The 25,254-nt window shown below is 46.7% G+C and overlaps 2 long non-coding RNA genes across 2 annotated transcripts in view; both read left to right on the top strand.

Moving 5' to 3' along the window:
- The window catches only part of LOC147002005 (uncharacterized), a 107,201-nt gene that overhangs the window by 21,233 nt on the left and 60,714 nt on the right, over positions 1 to 25,254 (top strand). The gene's annotated exons all lie outside the window — the stretch shown is intronic.
- On the top strand, positions 7,692 to 14,386 carry LOC115031897 (uncharacterized). The gene is made up of 4 exons (XR_015048945.1): positions 7,692 to 7,891; positions 10,658 to 10,834; positions 11,057 to 11,200; positions 11,635 to 14,386. It is a non-coding gene; the product is annotated as an uncharacterized LOC115031897 (long non-coding RNA).

Raw genomic sequence — 25,254 nt, 5'->3', positions numbered from 1 at the left:
ATTCAAGTGACAGAAGAGCTAGTGGTAGCATTTGTGTACAAGGGCCCGCCAAGACAATGTCATGTAGGCATGGGGCTTTATGGAAGGAACCTTTTAAGGATTTTGGGTCTAAGCCCAGGCAACAGAGCAGGTACTGGTTGGGGTGTATGTGTGTGTATAAATGGTCCGATCTAATATGCACTTTATAAATATGATGCTGGCACACCTTCAAAGATGTTCTAGAAGGGCATAGAGACTAATTTTGGAGATCAGGGAGGAGAATGGTGTAATATCTAGGCATGAGATACAGGTACCTTAGATAAGAATAACAGCATTGACAGTGACTGAGTACATTTGACATTTTTTGAAGATAAGTTAATCTATGGTTGGCAGTAGATTGAATATAGGAAATGAAGGGAGATGTTGGAAATAATCCAACCCCCTGGTCTCTAGTAAAATGACTAACGGATGGAGGAATCATTTACCGCCACGAGATGGGTTGGGTGGACAATTGTGATAGGGGAGGATGCCAAGCATTTTGTTTTGAAATATATTAAATTTAAGAACCGTTTGAGAGCCTCCTTTGAGATGTCAAGTTAGATAGTTTTATAGGTGGAACTGGCACTGTGAAATGAGCCTGAGAATGGGGCTAAAGAAATAAATCTAAGAAGTGTTACATGGACGCTGAAACTGTGGGGAAAGACAAGAACCTGGAACTGACCCTGGAGAAACTCTGGCCTTACAGTGTAATTCTGAGCCTATGGCGTCTCAGCCAAGAGTCTATATTCTCTCCCAGCCTTGCTCTTCTTACTAGTAGTGAGGCTAGGCTGAGAGACTAGATCTTAATAAGGAAACAGGAGCAGGAATGACAGAGAAAAGCCTATCTGTGACTCTCCAGTCTCTCTCTTTCCTATAGCAGCATGCTTTTAGGCCTCTGTTGTTTGAGTTCTTGAGTAACTGTCTCAAACAGATCCCCTAAGGTGTGTCGTGGACAGTGCATGAGGAGGAAGTGACCTATTATGATAAGCTGCTAGGACTAACGTTGAATGCTATTGCAGCCTACCTAACCTTACCTCCCCTACCCTATTTTATCCAACCTTACCCTACCCTACCCTACCCTACCCTACCCTACCCTACCCTACCCTACCCTGTCCTGTCCTGTCCTGTCCTATCCTAATGATGCTTTAAACGGAGGAACGAACAATGTCAAGAGCAACAACAACAAAATACCCCAGACATAATATTGTGTTTAACAGCATAGGCCCAGGACTCAAACTCTACCCTAGTCTTGTCTTTTATAGTTACTAGGTAAGTAGCCTGGAAAATTCTTTATGTGTCTTAGTTTCCTCATCTAGGAAAGAAGTGGGAACATTTTGAAAGTTAGGAGGAAACCAGGGGCAGCTACACCACACAGACAGGTGAGCTTCAGGAAGGGGAGAGTGACTGGTTAAATGATATCGAAGAACTGAACAAGAAGAGCACACTAGAGAGGGCTCACAGGGCTCCACAACTCCCTGTCCTGGGGGAAGGGTTAGGAGAGGGCAGCTGAGGAGGACATGGTGATGAAGTTTGAAGGTAAAAAGTAGAGAAAGTATGTCTCATGTCTGAGCTGCTTGGTGAGGAAGCAGTCAATACAGAGACTGGGTGGTTACAAGAGGAAGGAGCAGGGCAAGGAAGGCTTTGATTTTAAGATGGGATATTCTAGAGTATAAATAAACAATTGATTAGAGAGTTGAAGCTGGGAGATGTGGTTTGGATGTGAAATATCTCCCAGGGCCGCAAATGTCTGAATACTTGGTCCTCTGAATACAGTGCTGATTTAGGAGGTGGGGCCCAGCTGGAAGAAGTGAGTCATTAGGAGGATGGCCTGCTACTCCAGCCCTGCCTCGGGGTCCATCAATGCTAACATCGTCTCACACATCTGCTGGCCCAGCTCTGAGCAACTCCCACCACCATGGGGGCCTTGTCATGATGGACTGTACCCTCAAACCACGAGCCAACGTAAATATCTCCTCCCCAAGGTTGCTTCTCTTTAAGGCATTTGATCTCGGTGATGAGAAGATGAACTCACGAGGGAGATGTGAAGTTTGGGAATGAAAACTTCACACAGTGAAAGGAAAAAGACCCTGAAGTAGAGTTTTCAGGCAGGAACTAGACCACAGGAGATCGCCTCTCACCCCACTGGACTTGGAGGGAGGGAAGGAGAAAGGAAAGATGGATGCAGATGAAGAGAAAGTGAAGCATTTGGAGGTAGGGAAATGAAGAAGGACTTTTAGGTGGAAAGCCTTGTTCCTTACTATTAAAAGATGGGTGTGGCTCTCTGAGGAAAACTGGGCAAGTTGTCATCTTTAAGGGAGTGGGCCCACTAGTCCTACTGGGTGGGCATCTGTTTACTGTTGCCTGATATAGGTCTGGATTGATCTTGACCATAGTTCTCTGGTAGGACAGAGTTCATCTAGAACAGCCATTCTCAAACTATGGGTCATGACACCATTGTAGAGTTTTTTAGCAGTGTTTGGCCCCAGTGCACACACCTCCCCACCCCACCTTGCCCATTGGCTTTCTTTGTAGCTAGATTTTTCTCTATCTAATGAGCTTTATCTGGGATCTTCTATCCTGACCTTCTGCCTCATTTCAACTTAACTATCTAGAACGTCTTCAGCATCCTCCTCTTTCCAACTAAATCCAAATTGTTCGTCTATGCTTAGATTTAATAAGTACTCCATTGGTCTTTATACAGTCACCTGCCCTGCTCTCTCCCTAACACTTGGCCTGTACTTCCCTCTGTTGAAGATAGCATGTTCATGACCAATATCTCCAGCACCTCTGTGCTATATTCCACGGGCATGCTCTCTGTATGGTTGTGTAGGGGTTTTCATCTGAGAAGATATCTGTCTGCCCTGAATGCATTACCTCAAAAAATGGTGTAAATTTCGTCAAGTGAGGTTCAAGATTTCACCTTACATGTCTTTGGGTCTCCTGGGATGCCTCACATGTAAAAGGACCTCAGTAAATGTTGGCTGATAATTTCTCTAATGTATGCATGAAGAAGCTTACAGAATAGAATGTCAAGGCTTGAGCTGGACTTGAACTGTGTTTTCTGTTATATTATTCTTAAAGTCTGCCTGGATTGCAACATTTTCCAGTGATGAGACAAAGAACAGCAAACACAACTCACCTGCCCCCATCCCCACTAAGAAGGATGCGTCAGAAAAGGATTCTAATCTCTAGCATCCATGGTGACCTTTGGATGGTGGAAAAATGTTGTCAGTGCTAATAAAGCCTTTGTACATTGGTCAGGGCTTACTAATTGCCCAGAAAGAATGATGGCATTGCTGGGCTTTGGGAAGCAGGCAGCAGAAGAAACATGTTTGCACAGATTGAGGGGCAAGATGTGGGTCCCCTTGGCTGTGAGGCTCTCTCATTATGAACAAGCTCAGGAGAGCTGTGAGGGCATGCCGTTTTAAATAACAGCTTTCCAAGGTCCTTTGCCTTTGAATGTAGTGGGTGTGCTCATCTGGAACTCACATGAGTCCTGTATCCACCTCCGGTTTACTAAGTGCAGGCAAGTTTCCTTGTGTGGGGAAGATCTGGTAAACTTTTACTCAGCTTGTCTCCCACCTCTTGGATCTTAGAAGTTACTATGCAGCCAGGCAGTGGTGGCACAGACCTTTAATCCCAGTACCTGGGAGGCAGTGGCAGGTGGATCTCTGAGTTTGAGGTCAGCCTGGTCTTCAGAGTGAGTTCCAGGATAGCCAGGGCTACACAGAGAAACCCTGTCTTTAAAAAAGAAAGGAAGAAAGAAAAGAAGGGAGGGAGGGAGGGAGGGAGGGAGGGAGGGAGGGAGGGAGAGAGAGAGAGAGAGAGAGAGAGAGAGAGAGAGAGAGAGAGAGAGAGAGAGAGAACTAAGCATGTGATCTTTAGGGTTTCAGTAACTCTGGGGCCAAAACTGTGGCAGGCAAACATCTGAATGCCAGCCTTCACCGACACAGTGCCCATCAGGCCCCTCTTTTGCTTTCTGCTCTACTCAGTGCCTCCCATTCCCTTTCCTTCACTATCCAGAGCCATCATTCTTAGAGAAATAGACATCAGTCTAGCAAGGGTCAATGGCGAGAAGAAAGGAGCGCACAGTAGGCACTCTATAATTGCTGAAATTCCATGAAGAAGGCACAAGGATGCCTACCACAGACCCTGCTAGTTAATGCTTTTGTACCCAGGCTGCCTTCTGAAGGAAAAGAGTGAAAATAATCAGTGAGTTGGGGGGTGGGGAAGATGTGCTGAGATGAGAACTCAATTCATAAAATGCTTGTCTTCAAGTATGAGGTCATGAATTTGATCCCTAGAACCTATGTAAGAAAATGCAAGGTGGTGCACACTTGGGATCCCAGTGCTGAGGAGGCAGGGACAAGTGGATCTTGGGGGCTTGCTAGCCAGCCAGCCTAGCCTATTGGCAAGTTTCAGGCCCACTAGTGACCCTGTTTCAAAAAGAAATAGTAGAAGATACCTGAGGTTGTCCTCTGGTCTACACACACACACACACACACACACACACACACACACACACACTTTGTCAGTTATTTCAGATAATTCCATCCATCTAGCTGAGACTCTGTGAGAAGGGCCAGCTTGGTAGATGAGCTGCCCAGTCTGTGGCTGGCCCACTCCTTTGCTGATAGGTGTGTAGCCTGCCTCCCTGAGCAGCCTGCCTCCCTGAGCAGCCTGCCTCCCCAAGCCCTCTCCTCCCTGCTCTGCATGTGCTCCACTTCTGCTCTGCTCCAGGAGGAGGTCAGCAGGCTGTCTCTTACATTTTCGTCTGTCTCAGCTAACAGGTCTCAGACAGGCAGGCAGGCATGGCTCAGCAGGATCCTTCCCAGGAAGATGACTGTGCCCACAGTGAAGAAACTGCCTTTGTCCTCCCTGGAGTCCTGGGTATATGAGTCTGAGTCTGAGGTTGGGGGAAATGTGATTGCACTCTAGGGCACAGCTGACACGGAACCCAGTTGGATTAGGGATGAGAAGGACATGATTGCTTTCAGAATCACAGATGGAGACGTCTTATTGTCTGTCCTCCCTAGTCCCACTCTTGCTAGAAAGGAAGAGAGAATTCTGAACACATCCTTTCTAAGTAGATGCTCCTGGCGAATGAACTCCCAGAATCTGAGAACTTTGGTCTATCCGAAGCTTGGGATTCAGTTGCCCAACAGTAAGAAGCCATGGGGCATGCTGGGAAAATTCTCTAGGGACCTTCATCTCTCACTGATCTGGGAGTCTAAGCTATGCTGGGACACAGGCGTCTTTTTGTGTTCTGATTATAGCTGTGATTCGTGGTCACCCTGATTTCACCTTTCCCCCTGACAGCCCAAAGAGTGGAGCAGGAGAGGAAATGAGAGGAGGAGAGGAGGCGAGATGAGTGTGTTCAAGGGAGGCCAAGAGCTGTTGTTTGTTCCATCCCTCCCACAAATGACCTGGTTCATTATGAAAAAGGTTCAACTGATATTGAGTCATAACATGAGGGAGGGGGAAAGAGCCCAACTGATAGCTCTTGGGGACATCTGGAGGCAATGGATTCCTGGGGGGTCAGGTGGAAAGGAAGCAGAGGGCGGAGGGGGAGAGAGTGGAGAGTGTGGCCTGGCTTGAGATGAGACTCCCAAGCATCTGTGCTTTTGTTAGCCATGGAACATGCACATCTAATCCCAATTAACTTCTGTCACCATCTCCAATTCAGCTTCTCTGTTAGTGCCAGTGACAAGACTGTAGTTGCTGGGGCCTGGGCTGGGAATACCTCACATTGCTTATGTGAAGGGACCAGGTGGGTTCACCCTGCCAGGGCATCAATAGAAACCTCGGCAACATCTGCTGCATCTGTATTCCAAGGTTTGGACCCTGTTTCCAGCTCCCTACTGTGAGATTATCTGGGAACTGGGGTTGATCTTTGGGGTCTTTGCATTTGGGGCTTAGGGACTCTGCTAACATCCCTACCTGGAACTCCCTTATACGCATGCTTCCTTGCACCTAAAGGCAATTGTAAAAGTGTGGAGGCTTGAGATGGCACCTCTAGGAGCCCCTGGGTTAGGTGGGGGGTATCTAAGAGCTACACATCTACTGGACAAAGGAAGAACTTGACCAGGGGCTCTCTGGCTGCATTGACACTATGGTAGCTATAGTGATATGCGGATGTTCGCATCTAAATTAATTCAAATTGAAATTCTAAAGGTTTCCGCCCTTCAGTCAAAGTATGGCATTTCAAATGCTGCAGAGCGGTATGTGGCTCTGGATCACCAGGTCACACAGAAGTGGCACAAAGCATTTATGTTGGCTACAAGTTGTGTTGGACAGAGCTCATATGGGGCATCTCTTCCAGTTAGACCTTTGTGGTAGTCCCATGGGACTAGTTCCATAGTCTCTGAAGTCTCACTTCGTATTATCTCCTAGCATCTGCCAACACACACACACACACACATTCCCGCACATGTGCTCACATGCACACTCACCTGCATGATGCATACAAGCACATGCATATTGACGTCTTCCACTAGGGCAGTGTTGAGAGATCGCAAACACATTGCAGAAGGGGTAGCTGGGCTCTCACATTGCTTGTAGCCTACAGTAGCCATGGTATGAAGGTATGGTTTATCCACGGATGGAGAAACAAAGAAAACATTGTTCAGACACGCAAGGATCCTTTCATCCTTTGTCACGAATATAATCCTGCCACTGTAACCAAGCAGATGAACCTGGAGGACATTATGCCAAGTGAGTTAACACAGGCACAGGCAGAGACGCCCTACTTGTTTCACAATCTCACCTGTGTGTGTGTGTGTGTGTGTGTGTGTGTGTGTGTGTGTGTGAGATCTCAGCAAGTCCAATTCACTGAAACGAAGAAGGCAGTTAACAGAGGGCACATGTCGGGGGTCCAGGGGTAGGGTTGAGGAGGTACAATCTTCCAGTTTTAAGAGGCTGGGACTATAGTTCAGGTGACTGCCTTGCATGCATGAGGCTTTGGGCTCCATCCTTAGCACCCCACAATATACCTCACTCCCCCTATAAAAAAGTAAGTTCTAGAGAGCTAATGATCAACAAATTAGTTACAATTAATAATTCATCATCAACTCAAAGTACACTTTATTAAGAAACCTCCATCAAAACACCTTAAATATTCCCATTTTTTCTTAATTTTGCCTCAACAGAGCCAGAGTGAGGGCCAGGGAGCTGGTTCCATGAGTAAAGCGTTTGCTACACAAGTGGGAAAACCACAGCTTGGCACCTCAGCATCCACATGAAATATTGGATTGCAGAGTGCCATGGCTTCCCTGTAACCCCAGCACACAGGAAGTAGAGCTAGGAGGTTCCCAGAGAAAACTGGCTGGCTGAGCCAGGAAGACTTAGGTTCAAGTGAGAGACCCTGCCTTAAAATATAAAGGTGAAGGCTGAATCAGGAAGGCCCCTAACATCAACTTTTGGCATTTACCTGCACATATATACATACATACGTACATACATACATACATACATACATACTCACGTAGACACAACACAAATAGACACATGCAAAAGAAGAAGAAGCTAATATGAGAAAGGACAACTGAGCCATTAGTGGGCACTGTTCCTCCCCTCTCATGAGATGTTATGGACTTTAAACTGAGTGAAGTTACCCATGATGCACTTGTTTCCTGAGGACCTATTGCCTGTGTGGCATTGGTCCGGGTGTGGGAGGAGTGTGGCATTGGGAAAGGTTCTGTATTCTGTGACACTTTTTGGAAGTAGAGAAAGCACCAGACTGCCAAGCAGTGGTGTCTCCGTGAGAGTCACCTGCCTTGTCATGTGGGTCTGGGATTGTGAAGACAACTCTCAGACCTCGGAAGCCCTTGCTGTAAACACAGAGGCTGTGATGCACCCATGGCTATGTAGTGTGGTAAGTGCTTCATCAGAGGGATGCCAGTCCATTGTGAGGACAGTGTGCGGGTCAAAGACAGGCACAGTCCCCTTTGACCCCCAGTTTACCCCGTAGGAAGTGGGGAGTGGCATGGTGAGTAAAAAGGTCTCCTCCGTGCTAGGATTTTTCTCTTCCCAGAAGCTGCATGCCTGAAAGCACCACAGAGGCAGCTGTTTCCAGGTGTGGATGCCCGGTGACACAGGATCCAGCAGCAGCCTTTACTTCCTTTAAAGCCTGTGGAGGCCTGGAAGGCTCTCACCTTTCCCCTGGCCTCCTCTCTTGGCTTCCCTCCCTCCTTCCAGGTTGCACAGCCCCGGCCCAGGTCTTGTCATATTTCCTACTGGATCGGGTGTTTAATTAAAATCATAATTAAAATTGATCTCCTCATTAGCATGCACCTGCTCTGCCTCTCACATCCTTGCGTTCCATTATCCACTGAAGATGTCAAGACAGACAGGCGAGAGCCAGACCCTAGGCCGGCCCAGCCGTCTGGGGCTGGCCGACGACAACATCTGGACTGTGGTGGAAAGGCCAAAATTTGCAGCCGGACAGCAAACAATTAGCACCAGGCAGCTGTCTTGGGAGAGGTGAGACAGTGAGGTGGCCTGCAGAGAGGAGGCTGTGCACAGTGGCTATACTGGGAAATTAGCTTTCACTTTCTGTTCCTCACCCTGCCCCTGTACATGTGTGTATATGAACATGTATGACCCTCAGCTGACCTGTGATAAACCAATAAATAGTTCCTTGCCCAGGAGTGTCTAGAGAGAGCAGTGAACCCATGGGGTCCTGCGATGGAAGCCAGTGAGGATTGCTTTAATCTTTACCATGACTGCCCTTCAGGGGGCGCCTGTGAGAACAAAGGTAGCTGCTAGGCTCAGGGCTGGCCTGCCCTGCCTCCCAGAATGAGGCTAAGACTAAGGAAGGTGCTGGGTGCTAGGCTGCAGGAGAGACAGTGCTTCACTCTTAGAAAAGGGGAGAGGGCTCAGGAGAAGAGAACCAACAGGGATGTAAACTAGTAGCCTTCCAGAGTGCAAGACTGCAGATATGAAGAATGTAGGGATTCATTAATTGTGGTAAAACCTGCATAACATAACCTTGACCGGCTGGACTACTTCGAATTGATGGGGAGTAGTTAAATAGATTCACGTTGTGTAACAACTTTCCAGAACTTTTCATTTTGCAACACTTGAGAGTCGGTGCCCATTGAACAGGACGTTCTTCCTCACTCTCTGGCTCCAGGTAACCAGTATTACATGTTTTGCCTCTATTATTTTGATGGCTTTGGATACCTTATACGAATATGTGGCATCCTGGCTTATATTGCTAATGCTTCTTCCCTTTCTCCCTTCCTTCCTTTTATCCTTCCTTCGTTCCTCCCCTTGCTTGCTTTTTTCCATGCTGACCATAGAGCCCAAGGTCTTGTGTAGAACAACATGGTGCCACTGAGTTATACCCTAGTGCAGGGATCTCACATTTTAGGCCTCACAACATTCCACTGTAGGACTAGGCTCCGTTTTCCTTAGCCATTCTTTTGTTGATAGACCCTTGCTTTTCTACCCATCAGCCACGAATAATGGGGCTATGAATACACATGGAGGTTGCAATTTTTCTTCAAGATTCATTTCAAACTGTCCTGCAACATACCCAGAAGTAGAATTGCTGAATCCTATGCTAATTCTATTTTTAGTGTTTGGAGGACCGCTGTGTTGTTTTCTATAGCAGTGATACAAAGTTTCATCCTTTCTAGCTGGGTAAGCCAAAGGCTCTGCTCTCTTGCTGTCTCTGTTCTCCTTAGAACTTCTCTTTATCTCCGCCCCCTCCTTTCCTTTTCTTTCATTTGAGCCAGCCTCATCGCCATGGGGTAATAGGCTATTGTGGCTTGGCTTTGTATTCCCTTGGTGTTTAGTGATGCTAGGCATCTTCCCACGTGTTATTTCCCCTGCATTCTGGGACAGTATTTTGTTATTATTAATCTAAGTCAGATTGACCTCACATGGGGAGCTAGTGTGTCCAAGAGCAAGTGCTATGGGCAAGGAGATTCAGGTTTTAGAACATTCCTCTCCCACAGCTTTGCCTGTCACTGGCTAGTTAATATTCCGGGAGAAACGATGTCTGTTGGGGCTTGACGGTCCCATGCCCTCCATAGGCTTATGAGGTTGAACACTTGGTCTCCAAGTGCTCGCCTTGCTTTGGAAGGTTGGGGAGTTCCGCTGAAGAAAGTGAGTTACTGTGCGGTGGCCTTGACGCTTATGATCGGATTTCAGTTCCTGCCCCATCGCTGCTTTCTGACAGCAGGCAATGTACCCAGTGTTTCATCTTCCTGTGATGTCTGTGCCTTCTCTGCCATCATGGGTTGTAGTCCTCCCTGTCTAAACCAGTGCTTCTCAACTTGTGGGTCACAACCCTCTGGGCAAACCTGTATGTCCAAAAATATTTACATTCATAATAGTAGTAAAATTACAATTATGAAGTAACAGTGAAAATAATTTAATGACTGGGGGTCTCCACAGCATGAGGAGCTGATTAAAGGGTCTCAGCGTTAGGAAGGTTGAAGAGTCCTTTTTCCTTATTGGCTCTAAACCAAGCAAGCTCATTCTTGCTGAAGTTGCTTGCCTGGTAGTTGTGAGCCTGTTTGCAAATAATTTTTTTTTTAAAGGGATTCATAACACTCAGCTTATAAGCTGGTCTGGAGGAAGGAATGAGGCAACTGGGCTTATACCTTTCTTCTTTGTCTCCCTTGTTAAGCCACTATTTGGATGTAATCCCACAAATGGCGAGAACGGCAGAACTCCCTTGGCCTCTCAGCATAAGCCAGTGTGTCTACTGAGCACATACATGCTTTACGTTAGACTGCACACCAGGGCGCAACACATCCGACCCACGCAGGCAAAGCCTGAGGAGGGACAGGTGAATGCCAGCCAGGTCAGAGCAAGGACGAGCCCATCTGTAGCCTTGGAATGGGAGGGAAAGCCTTGACTCACAGGACCTGGCTCTCCTACCCAATGGGGCCCTTAGGGTTTGAGCAGGACACATAAGGATTCATGGGAATTTTGTAAGGGAGCAGAGCCTCTGCATGAAGAGGAAGTCCTCCCACTGAGCTACATGTCCCTTTGTTGCAACTAAAGTTTGTGTTCTTTTCTTCAGTCTCAGGGAAGGAAGCGGAAATGCTAATCACCCTCCTCCATTACCTGTCATTGATTTGGAGTGGAAGAGCAGGGCCAAGCCGAGGCTTCCTTCCTCTCCAGTGCTTCCTCTTGGTTGTGCTAATTACTTCTTAACCAGAGACCAGTAAGTGCCAGGGTAGCCTTAGCCTAGGATGCTTTTTTAAAGGTCCTCTTTCTGCCCCTCCTCCGTGCTCCCTCCTTCCCCCTTCCTCTTCAGTGTTTGCCCTTGGGGGCTCTTAGCAGAGGTCACCCTCTTGGGGAAGATGATTCCGTAAATGCTACCCATGTGTGCTCACCTCTTGCTACTCCTCAGAGTAGCCAGTAGGTAGCCTGGAAGGTTTGGGGGAGCCAGGTCAAGTACCGATGATGTAGGAGCAGGAGCCAGGGGGAGGCTGGTGTCCACCAGGGAGGTGATTAGCTTCCCTGTGCCTCTCATAATAATCTGTGAGGTTAACAAACAGCCCAGAACAGAGGCCTGTGGTGGTGTGGGACTGGCTCTCCCTAGCCTTGTAAGGGGAGTAGCCCTTCTTAATTGCTAAAGTCTGATTATTCCTATAGGCCCTCAGCTCACCAGCAGTAAGAGACAGCACCAAGGATCGGCCGGGGGACTTGAGGGCTGAGGGACTGATATTGTCTCTGGACTCTGGGACTCAACTTGCGAAAAAAACTCCAGAACTTAAAAACTCAGCTTATTCATCGATCGGTATTGATTGCCTACAACGTGGCCTAGAGAACATTCAAGGCTGTCCTGAGTTTTTGTCTTTGGAAAGATATGAAATGAGCTGAAAAAAATACTCCCAAATAATTCCCTTTTATTTATATCATCATAGAACACTCCCCATACAGATACACACGCACGTGCATGCACTTGCTTCTGAGCTGCACATCCCAAGGTAGACACTGAAAATATTCTTCTCGCTGAACTAAATGGAAATGAGAGAGAGAGAGAGAGAGAGAGAGAGAGAGAGAGAGAGAGAGAGAGAGAGAGAGAGAGAGCATGGTTGTTCTCATTTTGGTCATCTTAGCCCTTCTGGTGATTTGTCCTATGCTAGTCTTGAAAGCTGGGGGCACAGAGATGAGTCTAAGGGGGACCTAGGCAAATGCAAAATTTGAACCAGGCTTGGGAGAGCTTGCATGAGTCACTGAAGCCAGAGAGAAAGCTTTGGGGAGATGCTGGAGCAAGCACACTGGTTAACAGAAAACATACCCAGACCAAGCTCCATCAGGGAACAGGAACCCAGTAGACAAACAGGGTAGGAAGATTGTGGCTAGGCATGAAGGCCGCTGTCAATGGAAATCTTGAACCTCCTTTCTCCGAGTTTACCTTTCATGGACTGTGAGCACATTTTCCCTGTGGATGATAATGTGAGGAAGGCTGGGAAGGGGTTTAAAATCTCCTTCCTAACAGGTGGAAATGTGTTTTACACAGAGACTCTCAGCTACACTCAAGCCTAATTGTCCTTTACATCCAGCAGGACATGGGGACAGCAATCCTGGCTGACTGGTCACAGGCCTTACATTGGCTCTGATCTACCTCAGTGCTGCAGCTCCTTAGAATTCCCTTCATCTCTTCTTCCCCACCCCTGCCCCCACTTTTTTTGACCCTTGTTGTCTGCAAAGCATCCCCACCTTTCCCTAAATTCCCAAGCCTAACACCTGCCGAGAGCTACTTCATTGGCAGGACCTAGTGATAGTTCCATAAAACAATAATGATAATAATGAATAAATGAGTTATTGTCTATTGCATTCCTAGTATAAACCAGGGCCCCTGAACTAAGCACTTTGCAAAAGTCTTATGCAGTCTGTTTACCAATCGCATGAAGGAGAGTTTAATGATTTTTCTAAGACTTGATTATAATTGAGGAAATTGAGGCTCAGAAAGACAGCACTGTTTGTCACCTCAATGACAAGTGGCTTGTGTGTGTGTGTGTGTGGTGGTGGTGGTGGTGGGAAGTGATGTTGGAACTCTGTCTGTCTATTCCTTCAGAAACTGTGGGGAGCTGGGATAGTCAAATACACAAGCCTCTTCTTTCTGCTGCTTTCCAAAGAGTTTAGGATGCCCAATATGGGTTTGCGTTCTCTGAGCTCTTTCTCCAGCCCCTGGACTCCACCCTAAGGTAGTAACCAAAGACCCACCTTCTGTGCTGGTGTGAATCTGTCTCCATCACTCACTCTATTTCTTCATCATAGTCTCATAATAAAAAGGGACATCAGAGCAGGTCATATTCCTTCTCCTTATTAGAGTAAGAGAGATTTTCAGAAGCAATTCTAAGGCTTTCAGACGCTGTGTTTCTTCTACAACTGACCCTAAAATGAGGAGTCTAGAAAGGTCTCTTGGCCACAAGGCTGGGTTTGAAGCCATACCTTGGACACAGTCGTGAGGACTGCTTGCTTAACACCGTTCCCACTGCCTGGTTGCACTGACCTGTTCAGTTCTCACAGCAACCCCATAGGTGTGAATTCCCTCATTCAACTGGAAAATTTGGGACAGTGAAAGAGGGCCTTAGTGCCTCTGGCTTGTAAGTGCCAGAGGTGGGACAGGAGCCACAACAACCTTGAAGCCATCGCTTACCTGTCACTACTAAAAACTGAGGACATTTAGGAGAGAGAGAGAGAGAGAGAGAGAGAGAGAGAGAGAGAGAGAGAGTTTGCTTTCATTTATTTATTTATTTTCTGGCAAGCTGGCCTAGGAAGAGTTTTTACTGTGAATAGCATAGTTTTATAATCCAAGTTCCAAATAGCTGATGTATTAATGAGCATAGCTGGGGCCTGCCTGCTTTGTGTCCCCTTAGCACACCTGAACAAAAGACAGGCTCCGTGGGCCTTGGGTGGGTGGTTGATTGATTGATTTCTTTTTGGCTGCAGGGAGCTCTGCTGGCTTCTACAACCTCTGAGGTTGGAGAAAGGAAGGAGGGGCGATGGTGTGTATGAGTGGATGGCTTCCTCCCATGAGTAGCTCAGTCCAGCTGTGCGTGCCATGCCTGTGCTGTGGGTAGACTCTTCAGGCAGGCACTATGGGAGCCTGGGCTCCACCTGCTGGACCCTTCCTTCTTCTCTTTGACCAGGAAACTGGCGGCTGCAGGTGTGAAGGAGAGCAGAGCTGGCTTGGGGCTGTTTAGTTGTTTTTCTCCATCTTTTAGGCCTGTTGTGAATTGGTGCTCAGGCACCAAATGGAAGGGGACTTGACTCTGTGGCCAATGGGAAGGCTGGCCTGGCTGTGTGGAGAGACAAACGTTTACTCTAACAGGCCTTTGGGACTAAGGAACCCAGAAACTGCAGCTAGCTATCCAAGTACTTTGTGTCCTATATGCTCCACAAGGTGGGGGGTGGGGGGGAGAGACAGCCCATGAGGGGAAGGGTGGGGAGAGGAGGAGGAGGGTGGGGAGGGGGGAGGAGAACCTCAAGAAGAGGGGAAGGTTCAGTGTACAGAACAGAGGCGTGCCGGGAAATAAAGGATCTATTTTTTTTCCCCATTTGTTCTCTGCAAACATTTGTCATTTAATTTCTTCCTAATTACACAATTACGTAATTATGTAGTATTAGTAAAATAAAGCCTAAAGACGTTTGAGTAAAGAATTACTTAAGTAAATAATGTCTGACTGAAGTAATTATTTCCTGGGTTTTCTATTTTAAAGCAGAATTGAATGAAATTAGCTCCAGCATTGTTGCTGGAGCCGAGTGGGGGGTGGGGGCTGCACAGGCAGGGGGCAGGCATGAGGCCCTTGTAGAGGCTCCCATGGCTCCTAGCATTGGGGCACCCTTCTCACCCTGTAGATGGGCAGAACACCGTTGTAGGCCATGTGGCCTGGGGATTGGAATCTCTTCTGAGCCACTTGGCCCCTCAGAAAGATCAGGTCCTGTTTCTGGGGAGGATGGTAAGAGCATTGGGTGGAAAGGGATGCGCAGGTAGCAAGGGCTGCAGCCTGCCTAGCATACTAAGTTACAAAGGAGCAGCTGCACGAAGACGTCGGGTCCAGGAAGAGGTCACATGTCAACAGTATGCAACCAGGGGTCTAGGTGTGTGTGTCGGGGAGGGGTGTAATGACACAAAGATAGGCCGTCAGGAAGAAGGACCTCAGGGTTCTGTTATGAATCGAATGTAATGTAATGGTTCTGGGCCTTTTCTTCCTGGACTGGTGTGCTGCAGAGAAGGTAGGCTTCCTTGAGGTTAGCATAACCCACAAAGTCCTTAGAGAATGAGGTAGAAGCCCTGGCTCCTGAGACCACTTGAACCTGGTCATGACAGAAGGGAAGGGCCACCCTTCCCAGCATGGTTTGAACAGCCTGGGATTCCAGGACCCTTGCTTGCATAGGAGCTGCCCTTGCTGCCACTATGTTGTTGACTCTCAGCAGGTATGAGTACTTCTCTACACATGCTGAGTTAACTTAGAGGTGTTTTATAGAGGGTGTTCTATAGAATCAGCCCAATCTCTGCTCCCTAAATAATTCCACAACTTCTCTGTCGGTTCGGGACCCTCCTTCTCTTCTTCCTCCTCCTATCTTAAGCTTCTTTGTCTACCTCTCTGTCTCCGTCTCTGTCTCTCTGGCTATAAGTTTGTGTGTGTGTGTGTGTGTGTGTGTGTGTGTGTGTGTGTGTGAGAGAGAGAGAGAGAGAGAGAGAGAGAGAGAGAGAGAGAGAGAGAGAGAGAGAGAGATCCTTCTATGTAGCTCAAGCCAGGATGTATCTAGTCAGCTTACCTCTTGGTATAGCGAAGGGATCTGTTTTTACCTGAAGGCTGACAGACAGAGAAGCTTCTGATAGGAGGAGGAAGAAGATGAGGAGGAGGCTCACGGACTGTCAGAGAAGTCGTGGAGTTAATTAGGGAGCAGAGATTGGACTGATTCTTCAGGACACCCTCCATAAAACACCACTAAGTTAAGGTGAGTTTCCTGAGGCGCTGGGCTCCCTGCTTGGGCCTGTGGTGCTCTAGTTTGCTTTTTTTTTGTTACTGTGATAAAACATTAAGCAACTTGGGGGAAGAAAAGGGTTTATTTCAGTCTACAGCTTACGTGCTACGGTCCATCATCAAGGGAAGTCATAGGCAGTAACTTGAAGCAAGAACTGAAACAGAGACCATAAAGGACTTCCACATGCTAGTCTGCTTCTATGGCTTCCTAAGCTTGCTTTTTTACACAACTCAGAACTGTCTGCCTACGGGTGGCATTTCTCATGGTGGGCTAGACCCACCCACCTTCAATTAGCAAGAATGTGTCTCACAGACAAACTCCCATAGGGAAGTTTGATGGAGGCAATTTTCCAATTGAGGACCCATCTTCTCAGGTGTCTTTAGTTTGTGTCAAGCTGATAAAAACTGACCAGCCTATGGGGAATCCTCAGCCAAGTCTCTGATCCTTGGTAGTTCCACTGGCACTGGGCAGGGCCGCCGGTCTCTGAGAGTTCAGGAGAGAGGGAGCCAGTACAGACAGGCTGTCAGAGAAGTGAGTAAATTTAGTCTCTTTCCTGTGGGCATGGCTTTGGATACTCTTTTAAACCAAGCATCCTTAGGGTCTATGTAGGAAGCTCCTGGAAATTCACTGGGGTCCTGGGAAGAAATTGAAAGGAATTCTGTTATAGCCCCCAAACTACCAGGCATGGCAAAATGGTCAAATCTTCTTGTGGGATTTCTCTCTTCTTTCTGAAGTGACAAAAGATTGACAATACTTAGTAAAGCCAAAGATACAATTCCCTGAAACCATTATATTCCACTCTCCTTAGGCAATGCTCAGGTATAGAGGACTCTCCTAAAGATGCACAGAGTGACCCAGAATCAGAACAGTGAGGTTTGTAAAGGCAACAACAAACAACCTAAATGTCCATCCAGAGGAAAATGAATTTCAAAAATGATGTCATATTCATTCAATGGAATTCTTTCCTAATATTTATATATTTTATTTTCTGTGTATGAATGCTTTGTCTGCATGTAAGTTTATGCAACATGTGTGTCTGGTGCTCAGGGAGGCAACAGGAGGGTGCCACACACCTTAGAACTGGAGTTATAGTTGGTTCTGACTCCTGTGTGGAAGCTGAGAATTGAACCTGTGTCCTCTGAAAGAGTAGCAAGTGCTTTTAACCTCTGAGCCATCTCTCCAGCCCCTCAGTGGAACTCTTGATGGTAATAAAAATAGATGGAGTAGAGGTATAGTGTATTCCCATAGATAACAACCTGCGAGAGTCTGTGGAAAGCAATAGGAAGGCAAGCTGCAGAAGAATAGAGTATCTGCCACTTACAAATTCTGTACTTGGGCTGGTGAGATGGCTCAGTGGGTCGAAGTGCTTGTTTTTCCAGGCCTGAGGACTTCAGTGTAGTCCTTGGGGCCTACAAGGCACGAGGATAGAACTGACTCCTGCAAATTTGTCCTCTGAACCTAACACAAGTACCATGCATGCACACATGTACATGCACACATATATACACACAATATAAAATTCAAATGTTTCATGATATTTCTTTTAAGAACTGTGCACCAAGAAAAAACACCATGGAGAATTTATGACTAATACACAAGACTATAAATACTGAATTCAAGACAGTCAAATTTGAAAAGATGAAAGAATACACCAGAGGTGGAGTTTGGAAGGGGTGGATATGCAATATCTGGCCATCAGAGTTTATACATAATGGTTTATTTCTCATTCTGTGTGGTAGATGCAAGGGTATTTATTTGTCATGCTGCTTAATTTTTTTTGTATTATTGAAATGTTTTATAAGAAATTAAAGTACAAAACACCAAATGACAATTAAGGATTCATTTTTGTATTTCCTAAAAGTCATAATGTACTTTGTGTGTGTGTGTGTGTGTGTGTGTGTGTGTGTGTGTGTGTGTGTGTATGTACAGGCACCATGGTAGGGGTGGGGGTGGCAACTGAAGCAAGGGGTGCTAGAGTAGACTTCAAACAGACAGGCAGGAGCTGACACCTAGGAAGTTTTCTGGGTTGAATACTTACTCAATGAAATTCCGCTCTTCACATACTATTTGCCTACGCAAGAAGCTAAATATTCATTGAGCAATTAGCCAGTTCAGATTTGTGGTATGAAAAGACAATTCCTTCTAATTATAGGATGTCAGTTAAAAGATGCCACACTAGGATGCCATTCACTGCCAAGAGAACTTTAATAAATTCTTGCTGTGATTTGGATTCACAAAGGTAAAAAAATAAAAGGACACCATTATTTTTTATAATTAAATATTTACCAGAGATGAGAAGATAAGTCACACTAATGTTTTAGGCTAATCAAAAGCTCTGCTTTTAAAAGGTCCCACTAAACATATTGTTCTCTCGACTCTGCCGCCAGAAAGGGAGATTTTCTGGGCTGATGGCAGCATCTTGGGAAACTTCCCTGAATGCAGCATTCTCTTTGACCAGTCCTGACTTCAGAGCATCATCCTTCCTGGAGGGTCACTAAATTTACAGTGCCTTTCATGCTTTGTAATAGTACATAGTTTTGTTGTGGACTTTATCTCTCTTTCCCTGTATTCTCTGTATCCTAAGTATACAGCTAGGTCTATTTTGCTGGGTGAGATGGGTGCCTTGGAAATATATGGAAAGGTCATCTCAGCAGCATCTTTGGGTGCAAGTGGTGTGTAGAATCTACATTTTTTGTTCCTTGAGACCAACTATGGTCCTTCATGGTGAGACTTTGACCAACTTATTTTCTCCTCATCAATTCTGCTAGTGTCTCACTGTATGAGAACTGTTGTTTCTCCATTCCTCTTGGATTTTCTTATGATATTCTCCTGAATCACAGATCCTTTAGTTTGCATTTCATTCAAGCTGTATAGATCTAAAAATTGCTCTAGAATATAAAAAGCCAGAAATAAGAAATTCAGGTAGATTCCTTTATGGTTAAGACTCCTATAGAACAGGGCTGTCCATTTTTGATGTTGTGATGACATTGTCATCCACAAATGTGGGTGGCATCCATTGCTATTCCAGGATGTGGGCAACCACCATGACTCAAGTTGGGCATGTATGCATAGAATAAGATTGTGAGGAATTCCCAGATTCTGCAGCATTTGACCCCATGTCAGTCCCCATGTCTGTCCCTAAACACATAAACAGAAAATTGTGGCTTATGGATGACAGGACACAATTGCAGTAGAAGAATAGAGGTTGCTATGTGAGACTGGGCAGCAGGCCGTGACTTCTCCATCCACAACACACAGTTCTCACCCTCAACTATCCAATGCACCAAGAGCTCTTCCATGATTTCTTTGCATACTAGGCAGCTAGAAGCACAAAAGAAAAGTACAGGCTCTGTTTCAGCTGAGTCTGCTTATATCTCATTGGCTGAAGCTTGGTCAGGTGGCTATGCCTCACTGCACGGAAAGCTGGGGAATGTAGTCTTTGAGCTGGGAACCATTGCTACCCTGAATAAAATGGATAAAAAAGAAAAACAAATACAAGATACATTTACTAGTCATCTACAGAGTGTGTGCTAAGTCATCTACAGAGAAACTCTTGGTCTCTCATGGAATCCTTGCATTTTTTGTTTGGCTGTAGAAAATAATATGAATTCCATTAATCAAGTTCTTCTTCATTTTGTTACAAGAAGAGCCTGTTGTTTACAACCCACAGTTGCCCTGCTTTCCCTCACACACATCGAGAGCTGTCTGCCATCCTGGGCTTGGGAAATAGACTCCCTGGCTTTCTGTCATCTTTGCCAGCACCCTCAGCACTCATAGAATGGCATTAAGATCAGAAAGGTGCCCTACCAGATCAGAGGGCTAACTGGAAGCTTTAAACAGGCCAGGACCTTCTATATAGCTTCACTCTCATGGTGCCTTTTTGCCCTCTGATTTACACTAGAGCAGCTCCTAAACCCGAGGCTTCCTGGGTCTGTCCCTATGTTTGGAGCACTGCAGAGGACTTGGAGTTAGCAGCTCCTTGCTTGCCTTTTCTGTCCTTTGCTCTGAGATGCTGGGAGAGAACCTGAACTTCAGAGTTAAAGAGTAAAACTGCTTTCTCCTCTCTTGCCTGCTGGGTCCTCGTGGGGGGTGGGGAGAGGTAGGTATCTCCAGGTCAAGAGACTGTCCAGAGAGTGCCAAGGAACCCCTCACTCTTTCAGTTTACCAGGGAGTAAGGAGGGAATGATGGGGGTCGGGAGCAGAATTGTTTGGATTCTTCCTGCAGTTACCTATACTGACGGCATCCAGTCTTGGGTTTCAGATGACTATGGAGTCTTGGAGAGGAGAGTTGGCTATCTTGATTACTATTTTATTTGGTAAATTCAGTATTTCAGTCCATACACAGGGTGACTTACAAATGTCAGAAATGCATTGCTCATAATTCTGCAGGCTGAGAAGTTGAAGACTAATTCAGTGATTAGAGAGGATTGCTCCTTGGTTCACACACAACTCTCTTCTCATTGTGCCCCATAGAGGGAGACCCCTGGGGCTTCTTTGATAAAGACACTAATACCATTTGTGAGGACTTTGATCTCATGACCTAATCGGCTCCCAGAGACCCTACCTCTGAATATATTGCCCTAGGGGTTAAGGATTTCAACTGACAGATTTTGAGTGAAACGTACAAATTCAGTTCAGCATCCAGTCGCTGCCTAGAAGCAGCTTCGGGTCTCACATTCCAGCCTAGGCAAGTTGGAGAATGTCAGAGCCGGTCACAGAAAACATGCAAGGGCAGGTCATTGTGGTTAGTTGACGGACATTTGAGAAGCATTTCATGCTGAGTCTATGGGCAAAAATACTTCCCTATGAGCTAATTTTATTGCTACAATGAACCTCATCTCTCCAAGTCAGAAGGACATCTTCTGCAGCCGCGTGGCTGGGAACCAGAGAAAAGCAGAATCAATGGGCCTCCATAGGTCATTTTATATACCTCTCGCCTCTATTCCATTAAATCCAATTGATTAATAGCTAACAATTATTGGGCACTCATTATTTGCAAGCATCATTTTAAGAGTATTATTTGCAAAATCCTCCCAACCACCCTCCACATTTGTTTTTATTCCAGTTTAACGGATGGAAAAACTAAGGCTCAGAGTCAACTGTTAAGTTGACAAAGCCGAAAAACAAATTTAGTTTCAGATCGCACACTAAATCCAGCTTCTTATTCTGCATCATCTATGGCCTTCTGCGCAGTGTTGGAGGACCACAGGAGCCTGGAGCCACAGGCTGTTGGATGCCACTGTAGATTGTCTCAGCTTTATTTTGTGTGCCTTAATATGTCTGCATGCACGTGTATGTATGTACGTTGTGTGTAGGTCACAGTTCAATGCAGGTGTCATTCCTCAGCAGTCCTCTTTGATTTTGACTTAGGGTCACTCACAGGACCACGGACTTGACAATCTGACTAGACTGGCTGTCCTACAGTCTCCAAGGATCTGCCTGTCTCTTCCCCAGGGCTGGGATTACAGGCGTGTGAGGGCTGAGAGTTGAACTCAGGTCATCATGCTTGCTCAGTAAACTCTTTACTGGCTGAGCCAGTTCCCCAGCTCCCCAGCTCAGGCTTGCAGGTGGTCCTGACCATCTCTTAGGAGCCTGTTTCATACTTCCTGTATTAATGAGCCCCAATGTGTCATCACCCGGAGGTAACAGGCTGATCGCATGGAAATATAATGCAAGCTACATTTATATTGTACATATTCTAGTAGACACATTAAAAATAAAAGGAAACAGGTATTGTAACAAGGCTATCTACATAAAATATTTAAAGAATCACAGCATACTAGTACATTGGCGCTTAGAACAAAATGACTTCCAACAAAGTCAATCCATTGACGCCAATGTGGTCAGTGACTTTTGATCCGCTTTTTATATTAGAAGTGGCACTCCTGACACATGTATTACCACACAACAATATCTTACGACACATAGTTCTAGTTAAAGTAAAATGTAGTACCAACTAGCTAAGCAATGAAGTGTCTAATGCGAAAAGCTGGGATATAGTCCTTTCATTTTCAAATTGGAATAAAATGAAATAAAATTTGGATCTTTGATAGCTTTGGCCATTTTAGGTGTTTGGTATCTGCCTGTGATTGGCAGCTGCTGTATCCCAAAGTAAGAGTCTTTGTGATGGGAATCTGCTTTACGTGTCCTGAGCAGAGAGGGCAGAAGCTAGGATAGAAGGGAGAGTCTGTGTGAAGAAGTCAGGGAAACTGAGGCAGAGTGGAGCAGGTTACAAGGCTGGACAAGGAAAATGAAGACTCACTCAGGACAGTGGGGCTCTAAGGAGCTCCACTTGAACTATCTGACAGAATGGGTGGCCATGAAATGGATCAGAGGCAGGAGGACCCCATTCATTGGTGAAAGCAGTCAAAGCTCTGAATTGCAGAGGACAAAGGACAAAGGAAAGAACTAAAATTGCAGAACTGTCTGGAAGGCGTCTGAGAGTCAGGGGAGGCTGCAGGAAGGGAACCGCTAAAGAAGGTTGAGCTTGATGCTACACTTAAAAGCTAGAGCCCAGATGGAAAGAGTGAAGGAAGGGGTGAGGGTGGGGAGCACGGTGGTGGAGGGAGGAGGTTAGTGAGGAGCATGAGGGTGGGGAGGAGTGGGGAGCATAAGGATGGGGGAGGGATGGACAGGAGAGGCTTGGTTTACAGGGATTAGAGTCATGGTGAGCTCTTCCTTGGCCTTCCCTCTGCCTGGTGACTTTGACCTCTTCCCCTCCTCCTCCAAGTCCTCCTTTCCCTACTCCCCTGAGGAAAATCACATGAATGGAATCCCTGTCCTGTGACAGACACCTATAAGGTAATGGGCATTTTCCAGGCCCAGGAAAACATCAAAGAGCAGTCATGAGCCCTTCTTCATCAAGGACACAAGTCACTTTGCAGTACCCGGTGTTCCTGTAGGGATTTGGCACAACCGGGGAAGACCAGGCATCTAGAGGGGACAACGGTAGATACAGTTCACAGTGTTGACAGTATGAATCAGGCATAGTTTGAGACTTGAGACTAGCATCTCATTTGTGACCGTCAGTTTCCATCCCATAGTAAGGACAGTGAGGCTCACAGCGACAGAGCAACTTGTCACTCATACCAACAGGAGGAGCGGGATTCAACTTACACAGGTGCCCTGAACATGGCTAGGTGAAGCATGCCTCTGACCTTCCCTCTCATGAGGCTACCTTACCTTTCCAGACCTCCTTGAAGGGCAGGCTCTGGCTGGAACTCTCTCTCTTTAAGGTTTTAGAGCAGTGGTTCTCAACCTGTGGGTCTCGACCCCCTCACGAGGTCAAATAACTTCTTCACAGGGGTCATTTAAGACATTAGAGAACACAGATGTTTATGTTATGATTCATAAGAGCGGCAAGATTACAGTTATAAAGTAGTAACAAAAACAATTTTATGGTTGGTGGGGGGGGGGAGGTCACAGGCAACATGAGGAACTGTGTTAAACCGTCGCAGCGTTAGGAAGGCTGAGAACCACTGCTCTTGAAGCTTTCCTTCCTCAGGAGGGCATGGTGACATAGTGGAATTGATGGATCAATGGAACAAGCTTGTGGGAGACAATGGACCTGACCTCCTCTCTGACCCCCTCTGTGGATGGAGCAGTAGGAGTGGGGGACCCTCCCCCCATAGGTCCATTCGAGTCACTGCCCCTGGGGATCTGCTTCACACCCTGAATTCCATGCCCTGAGGGTAGTAGTCTAACACAGGTACCCACCGGCAAGTACATTCCAGAGAAAGGTCCTCACATGAAATAGGAGCTAGGCAGGGAGGGAGGTGGTGGAGAGGAGACGGGAAATACCGCAGTGCTAGCTCTGTACCACAGCTCCGGGGATTTGCTCCAGGCTCCGAGAGCCAAGTGAATATTGCTTATTCATGTGCAATCTAATACCCCTCTCATGGCCCAGAGGCTGAGGACAGCAGGAGGAACTGGCTATAGGGGGTAAGGCGAGGGTTTGTCCCTGAACAGGAGCTTCCTATGTTCTGTTAGAAATAAAACTATTCCCTCACATGGCTTGGATTGGTGTGAGGGTGATAGGGAGGGGGTAAATGTTGAGAGAGGGTAGGCTGGGGCTGGGGCTAGGGTAGAGAATTCCTTGGTAGACTGGAGAAGTGGTTCCAGGTATGTAGCCCCAGGGTCCTCTGCCCCATGTCCCTTTGGGAGGACACCGAGCTGCAGATGGTTGTACACTCCCAGGCAAAGAACAACTTAATAACCCGCTCCTCAGGTGATGGATTGTCAGAGGCGGAGCAATAGAGCTATGGTTTGACCACCCCAAAGCTTCCACTCGCTAACGTGATAATTCACAGAGGGGCATGCAAAGATTTCCCAACTGTGGCTAAGCGATTGTTGAAGACCCGAAAACAGCCACTTGGGACTACTTTTATGTTCCGCTCTCGGCTTAGAAGCAAATGGCTAAGAGACCTGGACACAGATCAAACAAATGTGCTAGGAACCGAATGCCAGGCACAGAACTGCCACTACTTCCCACTGAGGGCCCGGCTTGCTCCCCTCCAGCCACACAGGAGGAGGACATCAGAGAAGGCTGCAGCTGGCCTGGGTTTGGGAAATAGTTCCAGTACACAGACATCATGGAGTGGCAGGCTGTCACCTCTGTAGGACACAGGGATTAAGCAAGAGGCAACAAGTGATCCACTCTTTAACCCTACTGAAGCTAGGGGCTGGTGGCCAGAGGCCTGCCCTGTCCCCACAGGGGCCATTAATAGTATAGGTACAGGGAGCTCTGTTTTTTTCTGAGGGGAGGGAAGGACCCCCTAGAATCACTGAGCGAATGAGAAGGTACCTCTCACCATTAGTTATTTTTCTTCGCCTCCAGCCAAAGGATTAGCCGGCAGTGGTTTTGTTTAAATCAAAGGCCACTCAGTTGGGGTTGGGGAGATGGCACAGTTGGTAAAGGGCTTGCTGTGCAATCGCAAGGAGCCAAGTTCAATCTCCAGAACCCATGTTAAAGAGAGCTAGGCAGGCATCCTGGCTCATGTCTGTCATCCAAACACTCAGAAAAAAAAAATACCTTGAGGTCTGTTAGCCAGCCAGCCTAGCCTAATTGGTGAGTTCCAGGTAAAAGTGAGAGACCTGGTTGTTTCAAAAATCAAGCTGGATTGCCTCCTGAGGAGAAACACTCAAGCTTGACTTGTGGTCTCTGCATGCACAGGAAAATGTGTAGTACATGTATACAAGAGTACTGCACATACATGTGGTCCTAACCTTCCTTCCTGCACACACACACACACACACACACACACACACACA

Source organism: Mus caroli, unplaced genomic scaffold (genome assembly GCF_978045245.1).
Source record: "Mus caroli unplaced genomic scaffold, Mus_caroli_1 scaffold_11, whole genome shotgun sequence".
Classification (NCBI taxonomy): Eukaryota; Metazoa; Chordata; class Mammalia; order Rodentia; family Muridae; genus Mus; species Mus caroli.
This window is presented reverse-complemented; position numbering and strand designations above follow the sequence as displayed.